Here is a 10061-nt window from a genome sequence, read left to right on the forward strand (position 1 = left end):
TATATATATACATATATATATATATATATATATTCATTGTTAGAAAAACAAAAGAATCCAAGGCTTGAAGGAAACTCTGTCCCTGACTTTTTTCGAGTGTGTTCTTTATTCATATAAAAATTGTCTGTAAACTTCTTCTTGAAAGTATTACAAAAGGAAGCAATGTGCCATTTAAAGGCCAGAATAGAATAAAAGGAAATAACGTTGTTTTAAAAGTGTTCTATTACAAGGAAACAAAGACTTGGAGGTTTTAAATTGTCTTATGTGTGGATATTTCACTACTGAGATGATTCTGTTGTTGCAGAAGTCATTTATTAATTCCTTTAGTCTTGTCCTAAATTCTCCAGCACAATTAGTATTCCAAAAAAGCAGGATCCACTGAGTATGATCAGCAAATGGAGCCTGTTCTCAAACCAGTGCTTTAAGGATGGTCCCTAAGAAATATGTACGGTTTTTTTTTTGCTTGTTGGTTTGTGTAGTTTGTCCTTGTTCTGGAGCTTGAACTCAGAGGCTGGACCATGTCCCTGAACAAATATCTTCCCTGGCCTACTTCCCCCAAAGCTAGTATTCTTCTGCTTGAGCCAAAACTCCACTTCTGGCGTTTTTGGTGTTTAGTTACAGATAAGAATGTGACAGACTTTCCTGTCTGGGTTGGCTTTGAACTGAGAAAGTAAGAAAGCCATGTGACATCAACTATATCATGATTTCTGTTTTGAACCAAGGAATAATAGATGAAGTTTATTATAAAGCTAATATTTGACAATTTTTAAAAGAAAAGAATATGTCTAACAAAGAATCCATAACTGAAATAACTCCACAAATGTAGGTGCACTGAATCATTTTGGAAGCATTTTTTCAACTGCTTGGGAAGATAACTATTGACTTCATACATCCTTTTGGGGAAACTTAGTCATATTTGCTTGTTGTCACTGGCTTTGTACACATGTATGCTGTACATACTTCTAAGGGCCTTACATAAAGGAAGTCTTGGAATTCTCAACAATATTTAAATAAGATGCTCCATATATTCATTTTCACATTTGAGGATCACTAAGTACCAAAGTTATGTGGAAGGCTGGGGTTAGAATATGGACATGAAATCTGTCTCCTAATATTATAAAGATAATTTATGTCATTTTGAGTTACAGTTTCTAAAGTAATAAAAAAAATAAGGTAAAACAGTAACAGAAAGACAATTTTCTATCTTTCCTAACTCTCCAACAGAAATTAGAGAATCCAGTAAAGTTACAGCAATCCCAGGATGATATAGGATTTTATAGGATCACTAGATGGTGAAAAACCAGATAAAAAAATGGTTCCCCCGGAACAATGGGAAACAAAATCTATACATACAGATTGTGATATAGCTGGAAAATAGTTTCCACTATGCTATGTGTTTGATATTTTAGGTTTGTTTACACAGCAACTTTCCTCTCTCAGGAAATGACTCTATTCCTACTTAAGGTTTTGCCACTTATAACCCAGAAACAAATAATGCTTCTAAATATACACAAGCATGATACTAAGAGTAACCAAGGCTACTTCCGTTGCCATAGGTGATAAATAACAATGCTCTTGGGAATAGTCAAACAATTTTGAACTTTTTCATACCTTTCCTAGAAGTCCTAGTTTGTAAAACATTAATAAAGGATTTTTATATTTTTTATTTTTCACACTAAACAAATACACTTTTCCTCCTTGCAAGCCTGATTTTGAAAGAATCAGACACTCACAATTATTTTATAGACAAAAGTTTACTGCTTTGGCTTAGGTGTTTTCCTGCCTTTGGGTGTTGCTCTCTATTATTTTGGCAACTATATAGAAAAACAAGAAAAATACATTATGCTTTGGTTGAATTTTTCAAAGTCAAGCTGTCTTCAAACACAGTTTTCTATTCCATTCTTCACTGCTAATTAAAGTTTAATTATTGCACTTTAAATAACAAAAACATACTTTAATGTATATTCTCATTGAAACCAATGAAAACAGGTGTGTCTGCCATTGCTTTTTAAATTGTTTCCAAGTATTTTCCTTGGCTATTTTCATTATTGCCTTTGTTCCAGTCTTCTAATCAGGAATACAGTGTTACACAAAAAGATCTTCCTAAGATATAGGATGTTAGGCAGAAAAAAATAGATATATAATTAAAGATTTTTGTCTCTTAAGAGACTAAAAAGCTCAGAAGACATTTTGCTATTACTGGCACGGTTATTAAGCTAAGTGAAATGCATGTAAATGTGACAGTTATTCCAAACAATAGTCATGGCTTATACTTTTCTGCTTCAATGAGATGAGTAACTTTACTGTCAATGAAATCTCTGACAAGGTTGGAGGGCATATTGATTTTAGGGTAGGAAGGTTAATGTTAGAAAGCCAAGGGAGATTCCTAAAACAGCACTGCCTATCACTTATCAGTTAATTATACTTATGGCATATAAGTATATAAATAAATAAGTAAATATGAATTGATTGAGAAATGTGTGACTTACACAATTGATTCAATGGTTACCAAAACCAGAAAACACTCCTCCTCATTTATATAAACTATTATATCTAGTGAGGATTCAAATATGTTTAGAATTATATTTTAACATTTATGCCAAATATTCGTTTATTTTTAACAGTTTATTTTTAAATTTTGTTGGTCGTGGGGCTTGAAATCTGGGCCTGGACGTTGTCCCTTAGCTCTTGACCTCAAAGCTAGTGCTCTACCACTTGAGCCACTGCCAGTTTTCTGGTGGCTCATTGAAGATAGTCTCAAGGAGCTGGCACCAGTGGCTCATGGCTGTAATCCTAGCTACTCTGGAGGCTGAGATCTGAGGATTGCGGTTCAAAGCCAGCTGGGACAGGAAATTCTGTGAGACTCTTGTCTCCAATAAAACCAACAGGAAGTGGTGCTGTGGCTCAAGTGGTAGAATGCTCACCTTGAGCTGTAGAGCGTAGGGACAGTGCCCAGGCCCAGAGATCAAGCCCTACGATAAACCAAAATTAACAAAAAAAGTCTCACGGACTTTACTGCCTAGGCTGGCTTTGAACCATGATTCTCAGCCATCAGACTCCTTAGTAACTAGGATTACAAGCATGAACCACGGGCACCTAGCTACATAATTATTTTTTACACATTTATGAAGTATGGAGTGGTAATCCCATTCATTTATATGTTGTGTAATGATCAAGCTATATCATATCCATTAGTTTCTGTATGTAACATTTCTTTTTAGTGAGACTGCTCGAAAAGTTATCTTTTGGCTGAGATGAAATATCTATTCTTAACTATAATCACTTTGGTCCTTATGGTATAAAATTAATATATTTACCTTTAGTATTGGAAGTCTGCTAATTAAACTCATAGAAAACATGAATTGCATGGTGAGAGAGGTTCATGGTTCCATTACTTGTTTTAGGAAAACAATTATGCCTTTTGTTTTCAATTATATTTCTGTGGGAATGTGAATTATTCATTGATTTAACTGTTAAAGTTAATAACTGTTACATTATATCAAGTTGATTCCAACTTGTATTTGAAAATTGCACATTTAACACAAATATGTTTCCACTTTTTTCTAACACATAACTAAAATAACAGTAAAGCAAAGCTTGGTGTTAGTGGCTCATGTGTAGAATCCTAGAAACTCAGGAGGCTAAAACCTGAAAACTTTGGTTCAATGTCAGTCTAAACAGACAAAAATGTGAAAACTTATCTCCAATTGTCCTGCAAGAAGGAGAAGATGAAGATGTAGCTCAAAGGATAGAGTGTGATCAACCAAGGAAGACAATTAAACATTGAGTTCAAGCCCTAAAAATGGCATAGACACACAAGACAACAAAAAAAGTACTATGAACATCAATAATGAAGACAAAATAGTAGAAAAGATCATGAGAAATATTGCATAAAGAGCTGGAAGACAGAAATCATTTGACAGAATTTTGATTCAGGAGAGGGAAAACTCACAGTCTCATTTGTACAATCTCATTGTACTCATTTGTGTTGAAACCTGGCTACTAGGTAACACGTGAAAGAGTAGATTGGATTACCTGACAAAGCAGACATTGCCTGTGACTGACTATGCACACAATTCCATCAGCGCAAGTTTTTGAAGAATTTGTCTTTCTTCCATCCTGTGTTTCTGGTTCCCTTATCAAAGATTATATGCCTATAGGTGTGGATTCATTTCTGGGTCTTCAATTCTTTTCTATCGATGGAAATCTGTGCTTCTATTGGAAAGAATGGCATTACCACAGTCCTGAGGAAATTGGCTTCTCTGTAAACTGAAAAGAAAAATTCTAAGTTTAGAAGATAAAATTGAGGAAAGTTTTGAACACTTAAAGTATAATGTATAGTGCAAAATATGGGAGAGAAAAGATAAGATGAAAAGTAGAGTAGCTATCAATTGAAGAACTCATAAACAATTACCAAAACTATACAGGAGAGCTAGGATAAAGCTCAGTTGTAGGACTAGACTAATATATACAAAGCCATAGGTTCAATCTCCAAGAAGACCTAATAATAAGTTAATAAATAGTAATAATAAAATAATTACTTGAAATAAATGCTTTCATATTAGAGAGTCCTGAATCCTAAAACAGTAAACAAAATACCCTCAATTCTTGTATCCAATGACAAGAAACTACAAGGATGAAGAGGAAATAGTTTTCCTTTTCTCTCCTTTCTTTTCGTTTCCTGTTTTCTTCTTTTCTTCTTTCCTTTGGCACTACTGGTACTTGAACTTGCTAAGGCTCTGACCACTTTAGATTATTTTTCAGATGAGGTATTCCTTTTTGTCCAAGCCTCCCTTGAGCAATACTCTCTTACCTATGGCTTCCACAAACGACAGATAACAGGGAACTTACCCTATATCTTGCTTTCTTTTTTGTAGTTTCTCACGATTTTTTTTGGTCAGAACTGGCCCAGAATATCAGTCTTCTAAATCTCTGCCTTCTAATTAGCATGCCGTGGTTCAATTAAACCTTGGACCCATACTATTTTTCATTGTAAACATTCAATATTGACTTCTGTTTTCTAGATATCATTAAATTCAATTGAGGTTAGTATGGATATTTATGATGTTATAAGAAGAACATAGAGAAATCCCTTGAACAGGTTTTTTCAGTTACTTTAAATATTTATAGTATGAGATTAAAAGAAGGACATTAATATTTCACAAGTATTATGCAGACTTCTATTGTTTTAATGATTTTGTGCACACATTAAGTTCAATATAATTTTATCAACTCTATATGAATAGTTACAGACACGTTTCTTTCCCAAAAATAAGTCTGTCTCATGCTTCCTTTTTATATTTAAACCCACTACCTCTCTTGGTCCCACCCCAAACCTGTTTCATTCTGGAAACCAAAACATTTTTTTTTCTCCGACTTCTAGATTATGCAATAAATAAGCTTTTAGGATTGCCCTCAAATCTATGGTAGATTATTCCCTGTTGTTGTATGCCTTAATATTGTATTGTATTCACTCGATTAGCCTTTTGGTTCTGTTATTAGAGAATGTAGCACAATTCGTTTCCCATTCACCTGAAGAAAGCTTGAATTGATTTTCATTTCTTTAACTAGAGGAAATACTGCTGCTATAATCCTCTGTGTTTTGGCCTTTGGGTGAATGTTACAGTTTATTTTCATGAGACAAAGCCTGAAGAGCTCAATTCCTGTGCTATACTCTAGGTGGTTGCATATTTTATATTCTAGGAACCTGTCAAAATGTTTTCAGAAGTGGCTTTCCCATTTGAGATTCCTGCCAGCATCCAATTTCTCTGTTTCTTGATAGCATTTAGTATGGGCGATATTGTAATATGTGCAGTAATTCTCATACATGTTTTATGATGTCATTTTTGTTTTAATGTGCATTTATTTGATGACTGATGATGCCTTTCTTGGGCTTATTTTTCACAAGATGTATTTTGCTAGTTTCTAATTGATGTTCTTTTTAATATTAGTTTATGAGAGTTCTATGTAGAGTATAATTTGAGGCATTCTTCAGGAATAGGATTTGCAAATATTTTATCATTGACTATCGGTACACTTCATCCACATTATTTTCATCATCATTATCATCATCATTATCATCATCTGTTGGGTCTTCATCCATCCTGCGAAAGACGGCTGGGGTCCGAGGAAATGTAAGTGCGGCAGATCACCCATTACCCAGCCTCCCTCAGCCTGGGAAACAATCAGACCCAGCAAGGAGTCAAGTCAAGCAGGAAGAAACTCGTTTTATAACACAGAGCAGCCCTTTTAAAGCAAAAAAGAGCAGGTGGCATGGCAAGGGAAGAAGAGGAACCAATCACTGTCAAGGTCACACCCTATCATGAACCTAAGCTTCCACGGGCTGGGTTTGCACTGAACAAAAGCAAATTGGGCTCTGCCCACTCAACTCCCTCTCAGCACCATCTTTGCTGCCCATGTGCCCTACAATCATCATCATCATTATCATCATCATATCATCATCATCGTCATCATCATCACTGTTAGTAGTATTACTATTAGTTTTGTACGTGTATGTATGGTCCTGGGACATGAAGACAGGGTGCCTGAGATTTGCTGCAATTTGTTAACAATTTACCATTTCAGTCATTCCTCACTTCTGGCTTTTTTTGCTGATTAAACAGAGATAAGATTTTCAGGGACTTTATTTTGTGGTTTGACATTAAACAGCAATATTCACATCACAGCATACCAAGTAGTTAGGTTCAGATACATGAGTCTCCTGCTCCCAACTTCCATTCACTACTTGCATATGAGCTTTCACAGACTAAATTATTTTATACATTTTTGAGTTCTACTATATCAACTTTTCCTTTCCTACAATTTTAATGCCAAATTTATGTATGTTTCATCTCCAAAATTGTCAAGGCATCTTCCTTTGTTATACATTTACATCACTCTTTATCTTTTATATGCCACCTTCAAATCCTGCTTGAAGTTAATATTTGAATAAATTGTTAGAGTTAATATTCACTTTTTAATTCTCCCAAATATTGTCTAACCTATTACCACTTATTAAAGAGAATGTCACTCCACAATTGTTTGGTTTTATACTCTTATTAAATATTACTTGATAATAATTAAGTGGCTCTAATCTGGTGTTCTACAGACACATTGAGCTGTATAATCTTTCATCTACAAATATAAAAATTTTACACTAACATAGCTTTAATATTAGACAGAGAAATGTATTCCAGTTTATTTTCCTTTGTCAATGACTCAAAGAGTGATGGTCAGGTGTTTTTAGAAATGTTCATAAACTTATAAATAAAACTGTGAACCTGGGCACTGTTAGCTCACGCTTATTATATTAGTTGGATAGGAGGCTGAGAGCTGAGGATTGCGGTTCAAGGCAGCTGGAACATGAATGTCTGTGAGACTCTTATCCCCAATTAACCACCAGAAAACCAGAAGTGCTCAAAGGGTAGAGCACTCACTTTGAGCTGAAGAGCTGAGGAACAGTGCCCAGGACCAGATTTCAAGCCCCATGTATGACCCCAAAAAAGGAGTGTGGGGACAATTAATATCTTTGCTCAATTGTATCCTCCAATCCATAAAAAGTATATGTCTCTATTTACTTAGATTTTTGCTTTTATATTCAGCATTGCATAATTTTCAATGAGGGTGAGTCAACAACACTTTAATACATTTTGACGATATGTGGAGATGGTACAAAGAAATTCACAGAAAACAGATGAAAAATAAGGGGCAATTGGAATGGAGAAAGACAGAAATGGGTTAATCAAGCCCTTGATCAATATGTGAGTGTGTAAAATATTTCAATAAGGTTTCTTTGTACAATTCATATACACCAATTAATAAATATCTTCTAAAGGCGCTGGTATTCAAGTATGTCATAAAGGATAAATACAGATTTTGTGGTGAAATGAAAGAAAATACATACTTATATTAATACTTATAGTAATAATAATCTAAGAAATTTGGTCAACTTTCTGAGGGCTCATGGCTCATTAGAATAGAAAGCCCTTTGTATCTAACATAAGACTAAAATGTTAGACTTGAGTCTATTTTTAAGACTTCTAATGCTATTGCCTTTTGAGTAAGTATTCTCTTTATTGTTGTTGTTGCTGGTGGTGGTCATGGGCCTTGAACTCTGGGCCTGGGTGCTGTCCCTCATCTATTCAACTCAAGGCTAGATCTCTACCACTTGAGCCATAGTGTCACTTCTGGTTTTCTGGTGGTTTATTGGAGATAAGAGTCTCATGGACTTTTTCTGCCCAGGCTGGCTTTGAACCACGATACACATTTCAGCTTCCTGAGTAGCTACAATTATAAAGTGAGCCACCGGCACTGGGCTGGAATCAGTATTCTTAGTACAAAGAAAAAATACAAGGGATTTGGAACCAAGCAGTAGAAGGCTGCCTTTTTGGCTTCAGAAGAAAGCTGGCTGGTATCTTATGAGTAGATAGATTTAGGAAAAATTGAACATATAAGTCCACATGGAAGGCTACAAAACATTTTAGTGAAGTTCCAAAAATGATAAGGACATGAATTGCAATAACTAGCTTGGTAATAAGGGACATGTTTGGAAGTTTGGTCTCTATTGTTACTTTTGTAAATGTACAATGTCATTTTATTCATTTTTGTTATTGTTGTTTCCTTAGTATGTTCTTTCCCCTATGGAATATCCCCTGTTGTCACTGTACTCGATTTTGATACCCTGCATCTTGCATATACATTTCTAATCTGGGGCGGGTAAAGGGAATTACAAAACGCTGAAACAAGGACACAGGATGACCCATTGCAACACAGATACCAATAAGAGTATATTGGAAATCAACCTTACCACTTCATGCTGTGAAGAGTGGGGAGAAAGGAATGTGGGAGCTGGGGGAGGGAAGGGATAGTGGGACAACAACAAGAAGGAAAGGGGTAATAATGATCAACAAGTAATGTAATCATTGCCTTACTCTTGTAACTGTAACCCCTCCGTACAACATTTTAACAATAAAATAAAATAAAGTAAAATCAATAAAGGGCACGTTTGGCAAATAAAGTAAAATGCTAACTTACAGACATATGAAAATAATAATAAACATATATGTCTATATACATGTATGTACACATCTGTATATTCATATAAATGTATACATATATAGGTATTTGTGTATGTACACATATAAGTATGAATATATTCATATGCACATAGTATGTATACATATATATTTGTTTAAAGAGACTTGAATAAGAAATATATTAATGTCTATGAAAAACTTTAGCCATCCTGCCTATGAAAAGCTTTAACTATCCTGAATATGTTATCAAAAATCCAAATACATATCTTTATAATAATATACCAAAATCCAAAGAATATATGGAAAAATCATACCGTACCTATACATTGAATACATATAGAGATGTGTGGAAATAGAAAAAACAACAATAGAATAGCAGTGCACAATCAATATGTAGAAATTGGAATCCTTATATATTGGTGCTTGACACTTAAAGTGATATAGTCAGTTTGTTAAACATACTGGCAATCTAAGATATTACACATAGAGTTGCCTCTATGATCCAGCATTTTGAATCACAATTTCATATACAAAATATATTTCAACATATGTCCAATGAAACACATGTACAATTATTTACATAAGAAACCCTTTTATAATAACATATAATAAAATATTGAAATGTCATGGAGGGCATCAAAGAATTACACACACATACAAATCAATATGGTATATCCCTGGGAAAAATTTATATGGACTTGGTTTGGAAACTAATTTTACTTGGGAGGAATGGATAAAATAGATTTCAATTTCTAATTATATGAGCTTTTTATAATGGACACAGCCGTAGTGGTAGACTATGAATTAATGGTTGTTCAAGTGGAGGGTAGGTTGAAATGATGACAGGAAGTGACTAATAATAGATATTGGCGTACTTTGAGAGGGTAGTGATGATAAAATGTTCTAGAACTGAAAGTGATATTCATAGTCCAACTCTTTAACAGTCTATTAATCATTGTACTTTATCAAAGAATTACAGATTGCATTTGCATTAACCTTAAGAAAAAATTTAGAATAGTAATGGGT

The sequence above is a fragment of the Dipodomys spectabilis genome, unplaced genomic scaffold (assembly GCF_019054845.1).
Source record: "Dipodomys spectabilis isolate Male_0828 unplaced genomic scaffold, ASM1905484v1 ptg000287l, whole genome shotgun sequence".
Taxonomy (NCBI): Eukaryota; Metazoa; Chordata; class Mammalia; order Rodentia; family Heteromyidae; genus Dipodomys; species Dipodomys spectabilis.